We start from the raw sequence: 18343 nt of genomic DNA, 5'->3' as shown, positions 1-18343 counted from the left end.
TTGACAGATCTGGGTGAAGTCTGAGATTTTGCTTTTCAAAATTTTTGGTGATGATACTGCTGCTGGATGTTGTCATTAGCAAGAGCCTAGAAAATATCTTGAGTGTAAATTTCATACTAGGCAACTCATTTGAAGAATATTTACAAATTAGACATTATTGCATTTTATTTTAATTTTTGACATTAAAGGAAATGATCAGAAGTTGAACAGAGTAGAAAATCGTTCAAATGACAGGATAAATAGTAGAAGGAACTGAACATTATAGCATAGAAGGTAATTTAGCCCCCTTAAGTTACATTAAAAACATTAAAATAATTTATTTAAACATTAACTTTTTATTATTATTTAAAAATTTGTGTACTTTTCCTTATCTCCATTGTATTAGAGAAACAAGCAACTTACAGGCATTTAAAGATACTGTTTTTTTTTAACTTTATTTTCACAGATACAAATGCAGAATGTGTAGGTTTGTTACATTGATATACATGTGCCATGGTGGTTTGCTGCACCTATCAACCCACCATCTAGGTTTTAAGCCCCACATGCATTATCTATTTGTCCTAATCCTCTTCCTCCCCTCACTCCCAGTCCCCAACTGGCCTGAATGTGTGTTGTTAACCTCCCTATATCCACGTGTTCTCATTGTTCAACTCTCACTTATGAGTGAGAACATGTGGGGTTTGATTTTCTGTTCCCATGTTAGTTTGCTGAGGATGATGGGACTTTGAGCTTCATCCACATCCCTGCAAAAGACATGATCTCATTCATTTTTATGGCTGCATAGTATTCCATGGTGTATATGTGCCACATTTTCTTTGTCCAGTCTATCAGTGATGGCATTTGGGTTGGTTCCAGGTCTTTGCTATTGGAAACAGTGCCACAATGAACATACATGTGCATGTGTTTTTATAGTAGCATTATTTACATTCCTTTGGGTATATATCCAGTAATAGGGTTGCTGGGTCAAGTGGAATTTCTGATTCTAGATCCTTGAGGAATTGTCATAATGGTTGAACTGTCACCCACAATGGTTGAACTAATTTATACTCCAACCAAGAGTGTAAAAGTGTTCCTATTTCTCCATGGCGTCAACAGCATCTGTTGTTCCTTGATTTTCTAATAATTGCTATTCTGACTGGCATGAGATGATATCTCATTGTGGTTTTGATTTGCATTTCTCTAATAATCAGTGATGTTGAGGTTTTTTTATATATGTTTGTTGGCTGCATAAATGTCTTCTTTTGAGAAGTGTCTGTTCATATCCTTGGCCCATTTTTTAATGAGGGTGTTTGTCTTTTTCCTGTGAATTTGTTTAAGTTCCCTGTAGATTGTGGATATCAGACCTTTGTCAAATGGGTAGATTGAAAAAATTTGCTCCCATTATTTAGGTTGTCTGTTCACTCTGAGGATAGTTTCTTTCACTGTGCAGAAACTCTTTAGCTTAATTAGATCTCATTTGTCAATTTTGGCTTTTGTTGCAATTGCTTTTGGCATTTTCATCATGAAGTCTTTTCCTATATCTATGTCCTGAATGGTATTGCTTAGGTTTTCTTCTAGGGTTCTTATGATTTTGGGTTTTACATTTAAGTCTTTAATCTATCTTCAGTTAATTTTTGAATAAGATATAAAGAAGGGATCTAGTTTCAGTTTTCTACATATGGCTAGCCAGTTTTCCAGCACCATTTATCATCCCCATTGCTTGTTTTTGTTAGGCTTGTCAAAAATAAAATAGTTGCAGGTGTGTGGTGTTATTTCTGGGATCTCCGTTCTGTTTCATTGGTCTATATGTCAGTTTTGATACCAGTACCATGCTGTTTTAGTTACTGTTGCCTTTTAGTATAGCTTGAACTCAGGTAACATGATGCCTTCAGCTTTGTTCTTTTTGCTTATGATTGTCTTGGTTATATGGGCTCCCTTTTGGTTCTATATGAAATTTAAAGTAATTTCTTTTCTGATTCTATGAAGAATGTCAATGGTAGTTTGATAGGAATGGTACTGAATCTATAAATTACTTTCACAAAATTTTTTCAAGATATTGATTCTTCCTTTACATAAGGGTGGAAAGTTTTTTCATTTGTTTGTATCCTTTCTTATTTCCTTTTCAGTGGTTTGTAGTTCTCCTTGAAGAAGTCCTTCACATCCTTTTTTAGCTCTGTTCAGTATTTTATTCTCTTTATAGCAATCACAAATGAGAGTTTATTCATGATTTGGCTTTCAGCTTGCCTGTGGTTGGTGTGTAGGAATGCTGGATAAATTCATGGACACATACACCCTCCCCAGACTAAACAAGGAAGAAGTCACATGCCCGAACAGACTAATAGCAAGTTCTGAAATTAGGGCAGTAATCAATAGCAAAAAGAAAAAACAAAACCAAACAAACAAAAAACAGGACCAAACAGATTCACAGATTCACAGTCGAATTCTACAAAGAGGAGCTGGTACCATTTCTTCTGAAACTATTCCAAACAATTGAAAAGGAGGGACTCTTCTCTAACTCATTTTATGAGGCCAGCATCATCCTGACACTAAATTGGGCAGAGACACAACAACAACAAATTTCAGGCCAATATGTCTAATAAAAATCAATGTGAAAATCATCAATAAAATACTCACAAACCGAATACAGCAGCACATAAAGAAGCTTATCCACCATGATCAAGTCAGTTTCATCCCTGGGATGCAGGGCTCATTCAGCATATGCAAATCAATAAATGCAATCCATCACACAAACAGAACCAATGACCAAAATCACATGATTATTTCAATAGATGCAGAAAAGGCCTTCGATAAAATTTAGCTTCCCTTCATGTTAAAAACTCTCAATAAACTAGATATTGATGGAACATATCTCAAAATAATAAGAGCTATTTGTGAGAAAACCACAGTCAAAATCACTGAAGATGCAAAAGCTGGAAGCATTGCTTTGAAAACTGGCAGAAGACTTCTATTCAACATAGTATATTGGAAGTTCTGGCCAGTGCAGACAGGGAAGGTATTGACTAGGTATTGATGGAACTAGGTATTGATGGAACATATCTCAAGTTAATAAGAGCTATTTATGAGAAACCCACAGCCAATATTATACTGAATATGCAAAAGCTGGAAGCATTCTTTGAAAACCAGCACCACTCCTATTCAGCATAGTATATTGGAAGTTCTGACCAGCTCAGACAGGCAAGAGAAAGAAATAAAGTGTATTCAAACAGGGTGACAGGAAATCAAATTGTCTCTGTTTGCAGGTGACATGATTCTAAATGGGGATTTAGCAAACCCCATCATCTGAGCCCCCAAACTCCTTAAGCTGATAAGTAACTTCAGCAAAGTCTCACGATACTAAGTTATTAGACTTAGAAAATATTACATGTATGAATATGCCACAAAACACTTATTATATGCTCAGTCGTGCTAATGTCCATTTGGTAAAGGCCTAAAATTAATTTTAAAATGTACTAAACAATCTAGTATATATGAGTTACTGTGCTTAAGCCTAGAAACTTGATAATAATGCAGCTGAAAAGCTCACATTGAAAAGTGTCTGTTCATACCCTTTGCCCACTTTTGAATGGGTTTATTTGTTTTTTTTTTGTAAATGTGCTTTAGTTTTTTGTAGATTCTGGATATTAGCTCTTTGTCAGATGGGTAGATTGCAAGCATTTTTGCCTTTTCAAAAGAAGACATTTATGAGGCCAACAAACATATGCAAAAATGCTCACCATCATGAGAAATGCAAATCAAAACCACATTGAGATACCATCTCATGCCAGTTAGAATGGCAGTCATTTAAAATTCTGGAGACAACAGATGCTGAAGAGGATGTAGGGAAATAGGAACACTTTTACACTGTTTGGTGGGAGTATAAATTAGTTCAATCATTGTGGAAGACAGTGTGGCGATTCCTCAAGGATCTAGAAATAGAAATTCCATTTGACCCAGCAATCCCATTACTGGGTATATTCCCAAAGGATTACAAATCATTCTATTATAAAGACACATGCACACCTATGTTCATTGTGGCACTGTTTACAATAGCAAAGACCTGGAACCAACCCAAATACCATCAATGATAGACTGGACAAAGAAAATGTGGCACAAGTATACCATGGAATACTATGCAGCCATAAAAAAAGATGAGTTTTTGTCATTTGTAGGGACATGGATAAATCTGGAAACCATCATTCTCAGCAAACTGACACAAGAACAGAAAACCAAACACCACATGTTCTCACTCATAGGCGGGTGTTGAACAATGAGAATACATGGGCATAGGGAGGGAAACAACACACACTGGGGTCTGTTGGGGGTTGGGAAGTTGGGGAGGGACAGCAGGAGATGGGGAGGTTGGGGAGGGAAAACACTGGGAGAGATGCCTGATGTAGGTAACGGGGTGATGGAGACAGCAAACCACCATCGCATGTGTGTACCTATGCAACAATCCTGCAAGATCTGCACATGTACCCCCGAACTTAAAGTACAATAAAAAAAAAACTCGCATTGAAGTAGTTGAGACAGACATATGAACATCTACTTATAATGGATAAAACATAGACAACTACAGCCCAATTTACAAGACAGCTCCCAATAATGATAAACTAAATATTCAAAGAAAACCAGTTCCTCAATTTATTAAATCTTGAATTAGCAAATTAAAATAATGAAATGATCCGTGAAAGTCCAAGAGTCAGATACACAGCCAAATTCTCTGCCATATTTAATTCATTGTTTAGAATAATATATACCATGTTTTCCTTCTGTAATATTCTTAGCAACTTATATTATTATATTGCTGAATATAAATCTACAGGGTATATAAGTATAACTGGAAGTAGTGATCTATAAACAAGTCGCCATCTGATAACCCCTAATTCTTTAATTTAAGTGAAATAACACCAAATCTCAAGAGAGTGGGCTTCTTTTGAAATAGCCTCCTTTTCAACTGCTTTCTGCTCCTCTGCCAGAGTCACTATTACATAGATTATAAGTAGCACTGATAACAGTACTTTACAGACTGCTTCATCAAAGGTAGAGAATGTATACACTAATTTCAATAATGGTCACCTAAGTGTAATTGTAGATATTACAAATAAATATTATTATATCATGTATAATATATAATGTGGTGTCTCTGTCTGTGTGTGTGCAGGTGCATGTGTGTGCATTGGGTTTTTTTTAACGCTTGTATATTACCAGCATTATTCCTGTATGATAGCAGGCACCAATCAGAATATTTACCCACTGTTTATCTTCTCACTTTCTAAAAACTGTGGCCAAAATAAAACCACAAAAAGGGCACTGAAAGAAAGAGTAATTGAAGAGATTGGGATTTGTAAACATCATACAGTAAATGATACATTTAACTGAAAAAAATACAGAAAAGGCAGTGCAAGATGGCTGAATAGAAGATTCCAGTTATAGTCTCACTCACAGGATAACCAAATTGTACCAGTATCCACACACACAAAAACCACCTTTATAAGAACCAAGAATCGGGTAAGTGATCATATAGTTTTAACGTCATATCAAGCAGAGAGACATGAAGGAGGTAGGAAAGACAGTCTTAAGTCACCTCCACAACCCCTTTCCCATCCCCTGGCAATGGCCATGTGGTGTGGAGAGAGAATGTGTGCACTTATGGGAGGGAGAGCACAGTGATTATGGGACTTTGCATTGGAACTCAGTGCTGTCCCATCCCAAAGAAAAGCAATACCCTGCAGAACTCAGCTGGCGTTCACAGAGAATTTAAACTAGCCCTCATCCATCTGTGCAGTCAAAACCTGAGTTTCAGCAAGGTTCACCATAATGAGCTAAAGTGTTCTGGGGTCCTAAATAAACTTGAAAGACAGTCTAAGCCACAAGGTCTGCAATTCCTGGGCAAGTCCTAAGGCTTTTCTGGGGTGGGAGCCAGTGAGGTTGGGGTGCATGCAACCTAGTGAGACACGAGCTGAGGTGACCAACTAAGTGCCTGCATTACTCCTCCCCTAACCCCAGGCATTGCAGCATGCAGCCCTGGAAAATGTTCTTTCCCGCTGCTCCAACAGAGGAGAAGAGGACATAAGGAAAAGTTCTCTTGCAACTTGGATACCAGCTCAGCTACGGTAGAACTGGACAGCAGGCAGCATCTCAAGGTCCCCATTCCTGCTCCTATCTCCCAGGCAACACTTCTATATGCAGCCTGGGCCAGAAAAGAACCTGCACCCTTGAAGGAAAGGACCCAGTCTTGGTAGGATTGATCACCTGCTGACTAAAGAGCCCTTGGCACCTGAATAATCAGCAGTGGGAGCCAGGCAATATTGGTAGCAGGCTTTGGGTGAGACTCAGAAGTGTGCTGGCTTTAAGTGTGGCCTAGCACATTCCCAGCTGTTGTGGCTACAAGGAGAGTCTCCTGCTTAAAGAAAGGCGAGGGAAGAATAAAGGAAGGAAATTTCGTCTTGCAACTTGGGTACCAGCTCAGTCACAGTAGGACAGAGCACCAAGCAGCCTCCTGGGGTCCCTGATTCCAGTCCTTGGCTACTGAATGACATTTCTGGACCTGCTCTGAATCAAAGTAGAGCTCACTTAACTGAAGGGAGAGACTGTGAAGACCGGCGGTGTTCACCCAAAGCTGATTGAAGTGCCCCTGGGACTTGACTGAACATTGGCAATATTCTGGGAATACTTGTCATGGATGTAGGATGGTGGTAGCCACAGGGACAAACCCTCTGCATGAGGAAAGAGTTGAAAGGACTCTGTCTTGCAGCTTGGGTGCCTGCTCAGCCACAGTAGAATAGAGCATGAAGTAGATTCCTAAGTCGCCCCTACTCCAGGCCCTTGCTCCAAGACAGTGTTTCTGGACCTGCCTGGGGCTAGGAAAAAGTCATCATTGTGGAAGACAGTGTAGCGATTCCTCAAGAATCTAGAACTAGAAATACCATTTGACCCAGCAATCCCACTACTGGGTGTATACCCAAAGGATTACAAATCATTCTATTATAAGGACATATGCACCTGTATGTGTACTGCAGCACCGTTCACAATAAGAAATACTTGGAACCAACCCAAATGCCCATCAATGGTAGACTAGATTAAAAAAATGTGGCACATATACACCATGGAATACTATGCAGCCATAAAAATGAATGAGATCATGTCATTTACAAAATTAGACCAGTTATGTTAAAATTTAAATATTAAATAAGCTGTCAAATTAAGTAGTTCTGCTATAGTTATCTTAAAAAAAATTATAAGATAGCTCTTAAAGACCTGAGATTAAGAACTGAGGATAAGTAGCATTGACTGGGAGTGAAGTCTAGGTGGTGTAATCCACACACTAAACTGTATTCTAGCTAGTGTCACTGACTGTTACAGGGTGGTAACACCGAAAGTGGTGAGATAGAAAACTAAGAACTGCAAATGTTCTTTTTGAACTGGAACCTTTCAATTCTGGATTGTATGGAGGCTTTAGTAAAAGATGTCATTTAAGGAAGTTCAGCTATACACCAAAATGTGGCCATAATAACTTCCTCCGCATCCAAGAAGGTTGATATTCTGAATTGTTTTGTTTTACTTTCTATTTTGATGCAAAGTTGTGGACAAATTCATATTGTTTTCTTGGCCTTCATTCCCCATTATTCTGAAGTCAGGTGAATCACTGTAGTTTATATCAACTTTATTTTGTGACAGGAGGTCTGAAATGATAGTAGTGTCAAAAAAGACTTGTGACCCCACAGGAAGAATTGTGGCTGGGGAACTTTACTGTGAACCCAGATTTATTACAGAGTATGTCCTAGGATTCCATGAAAATAGGAATGCAGTCTTTAAAAATACATCAGTGCTCCTTGAATCCATATGACGGTGGGATTAATGCAGATGGCTCATGCTGCAGACTACAAATAGCTTGTTTAAAAGAAGCAGACTTTGCCCAGGCTGGTCTCAAACTCCTGGCCTTAAGAAATCCTCCTACCTCAGCCTCTCAAAGTCCTGGGATTATAGCTGTGAGCCACTGTGCCCAGCCAATTCTTTTTTTTTTTAATTGCATTTTAGGTTTTGGGGTACATGTGAAAGACATGCAAGATTGTTGCATAGGTACACACGTGGCAGTGTGATTTGCTGCCTTCCTCCCCATCACCTATATTTGGCATTTCTCCCCATGCTATCTCTCCCCAACTCCCCACCCCCATTGTCCCTCACCTATTTCCCCCAAACAGACCCCAGTGTGTAGTGCTCCCCTCCCTGTGTCCATGTGTTCTCATTGTTCAACGCCCACCTATGAGTGAGAATATGCAGTGTTTGATCTTCTGCTCTTGTGTCAGTTTGCTGAGAATGATGGTTTCCAGATTCATCCATGTCCCTACAAAGGACGCAAACTCATCATTTTTGATGGCTGCATAATATTCCATGGTGTATATGTGCCACATTTTCCTTATGCAGTGTATCATTGATGGGCATTTGGGTTGGTTTGCTATTGTAAACAGTGCTGCAATGAACATTCTTGTGCATGTGTCCTTATAGTAGAACGATTTATAATCATTTGGATATATACCCAGTAATGAATACATTATACCAAATATTTATTTGATTGTATGTGTCTAATGTCTTGTATGAGAAAGATGAAATATTGAAATTGGCATTCAACTTTCTAAAAATTAATGTAACATTTATTAGAAATAAACTTTTTATTTAGAATTTGGTATCCAAAGATAAGTGTGATATAGCTTCAGTGGCAATTTGGAAAAAATCAATCATGTAATTACAGGGGTCATTTTCCATTTTATCATTTTGAGGTTTACGTGTATTATTTATAGGATATATTTAACGTGCATGGTGTTTTACATGATTGTGCAAATTACATTTAGCAATGCAATAAAATCATAACTTCAACACTAAGGTAGCCTTCACATGAACAGTGTTGCTGAACAAGTTGTTTTTGAAAAATGAGTGTTTGGGGTCTCTTATTTGCACCAATAGAATTATTTACATTCTGTAATAAATTCAATAAGGAGACTCAGAACAGCATTTTTCTAATGCAGTATATTTTGAAAGAGTTTAAATAGTAAAAATAGGCTGTGCTCTCTTTCAACTACATGAATGCCAATGCTCTTCTTTGAAAGATTTCTTGATATTACTGAACTGCAACAAACTAAGAGGATTGTGTCTGAATATGCGTTAGACTAGAGCTTTTTCAATTTTATTCCTTTTGATAGCGCTTTTACCCAGTTTTTAAAAATTTCTCTACATATATGTAACAAAAGAAGAAAACACAAATTGCTTCATTAAAATCCAACTGAAAGCTGAAAAAAAAAAGAAAAGAAAAGGAAAGAAAAGAAAAGAAACACACACGTGAACTAATGGAGCCCTGCAGGGTCAGGAAAAGGTGAGAACAGGAAGTTCCCAGAATTGCTCCTTCCGAAACACCTTTTGAAGTATAAAGATAACATAGATAAGTCTTCCTCTCAAGTAGTGTTCATTTCAGGCAAATCTGGAGTGATCAGATAAATGAGATGGGGGTGTTGAATAGTGGAAATAATGTTAACTCAACTTTTCCTTTTTTGAAAAGAAGAAAAAAACATAGCAGCAATTGTTTGATTGAAATGTACTGTGTGTTACTGAAATAAAATAAGACCTTTAAGATTAACATAACTGACCCTTACAAAAGCTGCTATATGCAGAATGAAGAAGTCACTAACTATATCTTTTTAAAGTATCTATGTATACAACTGTCCTTCCTATTATTACAGTTTGGAACTGTCGCACTCTCAAATGGTATTTATTTTATTCTGTGAAATTAACATGTAGATAAGAGAAGAGGGAAAAACAAACACAATGCCTGCAAATGCCAAAATATTTGGTCACTGGTCCCAAGAAGGCTCTGAGAATGTTTCTGCATGTAGAAACAGATGGCATGTTTCTGTCTCAGCATTTAAAAGTTATCTTTCCATCATAAAAAGTTGATAAACTTTGCACTGCTGTTTCAATGAGCAATTGATCCTTTCCATGTAAGGCAAACATCAGAAATCTCTCAGTTCTAAATTTAGATGTAACTCTGCAGTAAGAATGCTGAAGACAAAATTTCTCCTTGTATATAATAATGATTTAAAGCCTAATTTGCTGAACTACAGACTTCAAACCAGATTTTTTAAAGTTTCCATTATATTTATTTTCAAAAATGTGAAGGATTTGATTAACATGAAAAATATTGAAGTGTGTAATACAAATACGTGGATTTTTAGCTGACTCCCTTTGAATGTGATAGATGTGACTATTATTTTCTACAATAGGAAGTGTTATATAATACAATCACTTGATTTTTAAAACAGTTATTCTTGTGAAGGTTAAACAACTGAATTATCTCCTTGCATTTCACAGAATTTTTTTTAAAGTCACTCCTTAGATTTAATATCTAAACATAATTGAAAAGAAAAAAATATTCAAAGAGAAATGTCAAACACATAATAGGGGAGCTAAAAATAAAGCCTATTGAAGAAAGAAATTTTTTATATTATTACAAATTTTCTGCAGTTAATTCTTTAACCTAAGGTCTTTTATTTAAATTGCCATATGCTATGGTCTTGCTTGTAGCCAATTATATGAAGACACATTTTAAACTTCCCTCTGAGAATCTATTTACCAAAATTCATAATGCTGTAAATGCAAAGTATCCAAGATTAAATCCTGAAAGAAAAAATAAAAAGCCTTAATGGGAACAACAAATTGGTGAAACGTAAATCAGTGAAAGTATAAATGTAAATCAGTGAAGGTGAAAATGTAAATCAATGGAAGTATAGACTGAGGTAGTAGTAGTGTACCAGTGTTGATTGCTTAGTCATGATGAAGTGCCATGGTATTGTAAGATGTTATTATTGGGGGAGACTGGACGAGAACTTATCAGAACTCTGTACTATCTTTACGACTTTTCAGGAAGTCTAAAATTATTCCAATATAAAATGTTTATTAAAAATCCCAATACTTCAATCATATATTCCTATACAACCATTGTAGAAATTGCAATTATTCTTTTTTATACACTTTCTTTGATTTTTATACTTTTTAATAAATATAACATTAATTGCAATTAAAAGAAATTTTTAATATTTTCTCCAAAAAATTGTTAAAAATAAGGATTTATATTCTTTTCCTGCTAAATTGTGCCATTATGGTGATAGAAATGCAGATGAGTTCACTAGTTATGAGGAGCAATTTTTATACTTTCATTTGTTTAGCAGCTAATATTTTATATTTAATGTATTTTAGAATACTTTTGGATCCATAATAGTGCAATCAATTACAAGCTTAAAAAGGGGAAAGAATTCTACATGAAAACAGCTTATTCCATACCTCAGATTCTAGAATAAGGATAATCACTTTCAATACATCACAGCTACATAAAGTATCACAAAGAATGTTTGATTCACATAATGAAAATAACTTATGGTAGTTTCTGTTTTAAAATCAAATATTGCTACCACAGAATGGTATATGTACCACTTCCACACACCAAACAAATAAAAGATCAGCAATATTTATCACAGATAATATGTTCTATTTATCAGATGTTAAAGAATTAAATTCATTACATTCCGAATTGATTATAACCCTCATGTTTTAAACTCACTAGCTGGCAGTAAACAGATGAAGATTTAAATGTTCAGCGAATCCACAGCCAGAACTCTTAAGGGACACGTTAACATTTACTGACTGTATTTCCAAATTTAAAGGATAAATGCCTGACACTTAAGATGAGGATGGGGAGACATCAGCTATGAGCTGAAGGTTTGAGGAACTAGGAGATTATTATGAGTATTTAAACTGCCATGCCAAAGATTGGTGATCGCATAGTGAGGTCACCAACAAAAGCAGAAATAACTTTGGGAAAGGGAGTAAAGGATGAAGTTCAGCTCAACTTGAGATCGGTCAGGGCCAGTTCAAAGCAGAGGAGAGAAGAAAAACATATCTGTCCTCACTGTATAATAAAAACCAGGCCAATTAAGAAATTATTACAATACAGGTCAAATATTTCTTATTTGAAGTGCTTGGAACCAGAAGGGTTTTAGATTTCATTTTTTTTTTAATTTTGGAATACTTTCATCTAAATAATGAGATACCTTGGGGGTAGAACCCAAATATAAACACGAAATTAATTTACATTTTAGATATACTTCATATACAAAGTATGAAGGTGATTTTCTATAATATCTTTGGCAATTTTGTGTGTGAAACAAAGTTTCTGTACATTGAGACACTGGAAAGCAATGTGTCACTATCTCGGCCACCTGTGTAGATGTCTGTGGTTATTTGGCATCACCATTATTCCTGACTTTGAAATTAAATACTACCAATAAGCAATCATCTTCTCATACTTATTTGCACATAAGTAGTTAACAGTAAAATATATGTCATACCTACCAGACGCGGTGGCTCACGCCTGTAATTCCAGTATTTTGGGAAGCCGAGGTGGGTGGATCACCTCAGGTCAGGAGTTTGAGACCAGTTTGACCAACATAGTGAACAGCTGTATTTACTAAAAATACAAAATTAGCTGGGCATGGTTGTGGGCACCTATAATCCCAGCTACTTGAGATGCTGAGGCAGGAGAATCACTTGAACCCAGGGAGGCGGAGGTTGCAGTGAGCCAAGATCACATCACTGCACTCCAGCCTAAGCAACAAGAGCAGAACTCTTATCTCAACAACAAAAAAAGTGTCATACCGTTAAAACAGAATAATGAGTTCAGGGAACTCAGCCTCATGGTAGCATCACCAGAACACCTGGATCAAGTGCCAGACGAGAGCAACAGCAAGCAATGCAGGCTTCTATGATGTTGTTGTGATTAAAAGGCTGCCTTTTTATTTATTAATTCGGGGGAGAAGAAACATCAGAAGCAGTTGAGGGCCTGGGAAGTGGGTCTTCTAGGGATGAGGAGGTGTTTGCTGGATGGCTTTTTGGAAACGTTTCCTCGAGTCATCTGCCTCATTGACAGTGTATTTTGTCATAGAAGTCTCTCTTTGATTTTATAATCAGACATGATTTCTTGTTCTGTTCTGATTACATACTTGTGCAGTCCTTCAATAGGCCTATCACATATCACCATGTGGTCCACAGGCACTTTTTCTGTAGTTAATGCCATCTGCATCATCGCTATGATCATAATCTCCTTGATTCAGAACCATTTGTTAAAGAATGAACAACTGGAGCCTCATCATTGATGTTAACAACTTCTTCAATAGCTGCTTCTTTCAGCTTACGAAAGAACTTTCAGCCTACGAAGAACTCTGAAGGTAGGTTTTGCGTATGTAAGAAGACAAAGCATTTTTTTCTCATTTGACATACAGAATTCTTCAGAGTCACCACCTTGTTCATCATCAGCAATGAACACAGGTGCAGGCCAGAGGTTGTGCCAGGCATGCACAACTGTGTCTTTAGTCACTGTACTCCAAGCATTGACAAAAGCATATAATAGCATCCCTCGTGCTAAACTCCTTTGAGAACCTTCCACACTCACACCTCTGCTTATCGCTGCTGGCATGCTGTTCAAGAAAGAGTTTTATATTTATGGATCCAAGGATACAGTGGTCACATGGCTGAATAATGAAGCCACATTTGGGACAAAGCACCTGGCATAAACATTATTTTTGATGAGCTATTCCGCTGAAGGATGAACAGAACAGTTGTCAAGGAATAACAAAATCTGGAAATCTGGCAGTCTTCCAGTCCTGCTTCCCTGCAGTAAGCATGAACCACTGGTATAAAATGTTTGTAAAACCAACCCTAAAATATTTCCCTGGTGATCCATGTATTTTTGTTAGCATAACACAATAATGGACTGGTAAGAAATTCACTTCTTACAGACAGCAAGGAGGCAAACTTTTGCCTATCACAGTCAATTTACACACGTATGTGTGCCAGCTACATGAGCACATTTCCACACAGTTATTCTGTTTCTGACATCCTTAATGTCTGTAGGGTTGTCTCATCAGCTGTAGCTAGTGTTTGGGGCAATAACACCAAAACAGGGATTTTCATCAGCATTATAGACTTGTTCTGGTGTCAGATTTTTATCAGTGGTGATGTTGGCAAAACCGTTAATGATTTGCTCCACTGCTTTGTGATGTGCAGGTGCTTTATCACCACAAAGGATTAAACAATTTAATGTCATGTCTTTTCTAAAATTTCAGCCACCATCCTGTTGAATATTTAGTTTCCTTCCATTTTCAGTTCATCATAATAGATCTTTGCTTGTTTCATGATCAGCAAAGAATTAAGTGGCCTGTGTTCACTTCAATGATAATAGATCAACTGTTTCAATAAATTATCAAGGTCTTCATTTTCAGCTTTATGTAGTGTTTTTTCTGTTTTTCATTCACTTTCGTTCATCACTTTCAACAAAGAATGTCAACAGTTTATGTTTCTGTTTCTTCAGGTCCTATACGGTGGCCATTCCAATACCAAACTCTTCTGCAAGTTGTTTCACACACCCTATTGTCCAGTTTCTCCAACAGCTGGCCTCTCCACACTCTAGATCAACATAAATGCCTCTCACCTGTTATATCAGTGTTCACCATAGGGATACCTTCAGGTCTCTTTGATATTTTCCACAATATTATTACACTGCAGAGCAGAAAATAGGCAAAAAAAAAAAAAAAAAAAAAAAACCCACAGTGAGTACGGTAGATAGGTCTTGGTTCATAGGGCATCATGGGGAACCTGCCATCAGTCATCCTGCTTGCACATGTGCCATTTTACTACCCTTTATGAGTTCACTTGTCTGGGCGAACTTGGTCATACAAAGAAAAGACACATCATACGGGAAGGGGCTTTGGAGGGTGTCTTTTCCCTTGTGGGTGCTGAGTAAGCTGTGTGTTGTGCGGCTGCTTTTTGACTGTGTCCTGTCACGAGGTCAGGTGTGGAATTTTCCAACCGTGGTATTATGTTAGCACCCAAAAAGCTTTAGATTTTGGAATATTTCAGATTTCATATTTTTGGAATGGGGTGCTCAACCTGGACCATGTAGCTGAGCAATGAATGAGGAGGGATACATGGGGTTCAGTGAAGATAAGCCTGAAAGGCAAGAGCCTGCGGAAGATTCTGTTGTAGGTGCTGCTGTGCAGATCTTGAGCTCCAGAGCAGCACAGACTTCAGTCTCTTCGTTGCTGCATGGCATCGGTAGTATCTATTACCACATGTCCAGTGCCCAGAAAGTGCTCAGTAAACACTTTGTGAATTAAGTTGAACATTTGCTCATTCCAATAACATATTCTTAGAGAGACTATCATGTACTACCTTAGGGAAAAGGATGTATCACTATATTAATGCATGTCCTGGAGTTTTTATTGCAGTGGAGAGAAAAGGAAGATGTGAACGAATAAATATAAAGCAGGCTAAATAATGGAAGGGACGCCTGTAAAATGGTAAAATAGGATGAGAGAGATAAGAAGGGGTAGAGGGAGCTGCTTTTATGTATTGGGTGCTTAGATCAAGACTTGCTAACAATATTTGACTAGAGATTTAGAGAATGTAAAGACTTCCTTGGGGAGTAACTCCCAGCCAGACTGAAAAGGAAATACAATAGGCCTGAAATGGGACTTGGGCCTGTCTGATGAGGTGAATGTATAAGCAAGAAGTGGGGAAATAGGACTAAGTAAGTCAGAGGAGTTGCAGTGCTTTGCTCTACAGGGTCCCTTTTGAGAGCTAAGTTAGAGACCAGAATATTAGTTGGAAAGGAAAGACAGTAGGGGAGTCTGGCCAGCGGGAAAGAATCTGACATGCTTAAGCATTGCTGTTACAGCATGGAGATCACACCATTCAGGAAGTTAGATGGAGTCTGGCCAGGCGCAGGCTCACCCCTGTAATCCCAGCACTTTGAGAGGCCAAGGCAGCGGATTGCTTGAGGCCAGCAGTTCGAGACTGAAACCCCATCTCTACTAAAAATACAAAAATTAACTGGGCGTGGTGGCACGTCCCTGTAGTCCCAGCTACTCGGGAGGCTAAGGCAGGAGAATCACTTGAACCTGGGAGGTGGAGATTGCAGTGAGCCGAGATCGCGCCACAGCGCTCCAGCCTAGACAACAGAGCGAGACTCCAACTCAAAAATAAATAAATAAATAAATAAATAAATAAGGAGTCAGGAAAACTTATCTTAAGGCAACTGGATCCAGAAGGTGGGACCCAGACATTGTTAAAGGCAGAAGGAGCTCTGTCCTGAGTGGAACTGAAGAAAGCCTCACAATGTGTGTTGAATGATTGGATGAGGGGTGTTAGGGACATAAATTGAAGGTTGCTGCGAAGTTTTATGTGACCAGCTGGAACAGGAAATTTCCATGTACTATGATGGCAAAGACAGGTGGGAGGGGAGAGCAGGTGTCGAGCTGTCAAATAGGCAATTTGGAAATCAGAGCAGAGGTATGGGCTATGATTTAAATGTGAGAGTAACATTGTATGGAGAGCCATGAGTCTTAATTTGTGTACTCTAGAAATAGAGAAGAGTTAAAGGTTATGTGCTAATACTTTTTATTTGGTAGGTGACACCCCAGGGCAGCAAAAGGAAAAACAGTGAGAGGTGAGACAGGGAAGGGTGGGGAGCATTGTAATGAGAAAGTACACAGGGAGTGTGAGCCCCATCCTGGGACTTCTACAGAGAAGAGAGCTTGAGGAAGTGTCATCTCTTTGTAAAGCTCATATGGTGGAGGAGAACAAGCAAAGAAAACTCCACAAGAATAGCCAACCAGAGAAGAGCCAGGAGCAAGTGTTGTTCCACTAGAATGAAGGATAATGTGGATAGGTCAAGTGCGATGGAAATTAAGAGAATGGGTGGAAAATAAGAAACAATGATAAAGAGCAGAAAGTAACAAAGAGCTTTTCAAGGGCCCATTACCACTCTAAGGTGACTCACTCTTTTCCTTCTTAAACAACGAGTTATTTATCAGCAGCAAAAATCTTGCTAATTTGCAGTTCATTCAAAGCAGTTTTTAAAAATTCTAAGTTTCTTCCTAAATATTTATCTGTGAATGCTCATTTTTCACAAACATGCAAGAAACTCTCAGTTAAAACACAGTTTATGTTACACATAAGTCATGTTTACCTAGGAATCTAAGAAGAAATCGATTGTTCACAGCTAACTTCCTAAACTCATAGAAATACTCAGTTGTTAAAAACATACACTGACACAGGAAAATTTCTGAAAGACCATATGTGGTAACCATAAAACAATAGTTGACAATTAAGCTTGGCTTTAAAATATCATATGCAAGATATCCAGATGTAAAAATAAGCACATAAGAAATTAAATCTTCATCTCCTAATAATCCCAGTTAAAATATAACTGTATTTCTTTTTTGCTTTTTGAGTATATTCTGCATTTTAGAATTTAAAATGGATCAGAAGTGGACAGTTCTTTTAGACCTGGAGAGCAAGCACATGGACCTTCAAAAATCATACAAAGTTGTGAATTAGTGTGGAGCCAGGAGAGATTCCTAATTAATACATTCATGTCAGCTTGTGTATCTTTTCTTTTTGAAATCCACTGAAAGTAGATGCTAAATATAAATTTTAATTGATATTCCCCTCTATTAGATTCTTGAGGCTACCATAGCAAATTACTACAAACTTGTCAGGTTAAAACAACAGAAATATGTTCTTTCACAGTTTGAGAGGCCAGAAGACCAAAATCGAAGTATTGGCAGAGTTGATTCCTTGTGGAAGTGCTGAAGGCAGGTCTATTCCATGCCTCGCTTCTTCAGTGAGTGCTGGCAATCCTGGCATTCCTTAGCTTGGTCCAGCCCTCCTGCCTCTACCTCATCTTCCTATGGCCTTCCTGTCAGAGTATCTGTCCTTTTCTTTGCTGTCTTCTCTAAGGACACTCGTCATTGGATTGAATGGACATTCATTGCTTGATTGAAGGTCCACTTTACTCTAGAATGATCTCATCTCAAACCTTTAATTACCTCAGCAAAGACCCTTGTTTTAAATGAGGTCACATTCTGTGGTTCCCAGTGGACTGGAATTTTGCAGGGAATACTATTTGACCCACTATAGCTCCCACCAATATGCATTCTCAGTTTGTGGTAAATTTTGGTAGCTTCTTTTCCTCCTTTAATAATTGCCTACACTTCTTTCTTAATCCTCCTTAACTAGTGTTATTTATACTTGGGGCTTATTCGGTAGATGAGTTTAAACATAATTTAACAATAATATGCTTTTGAAAATGATTTTCTTTTTGATTTAAATATTTGATTTAAAAATAATTTAACAATAATATGCTTTTGAAAATGACTTTCCTATGACTAGGAGAATTCTTAGCAAGTGTATAAGTAGTGAATAGCAATCCATTAGTATGTATAATTGTTTTAATTAACATAGCATTTTATTATGAATTTCT

The sequence above is a fragment of the Sapajus apella genome, unplaced genomic scaffold (genome assembly GCF_009761245.1).
Source record: "Sapajus apella isolate SASKATOON/1434 unplaced genomic scaffold, GSC_monkey_1.0 scaffold30, whole genome shotgun sequence".
In the NCBI taxonomy this organism is placed as follows: domain Eukaryota; kingdom Metazoa; phylum Chordata; class Mammalia; order Primates; family Cebidae; genus Sapajus; species Sapajus apella.
The sequence above is the reverse complement of the archived record's forward strand: the minus strand, read 5'-3'. Positions refer to the sequence as shown.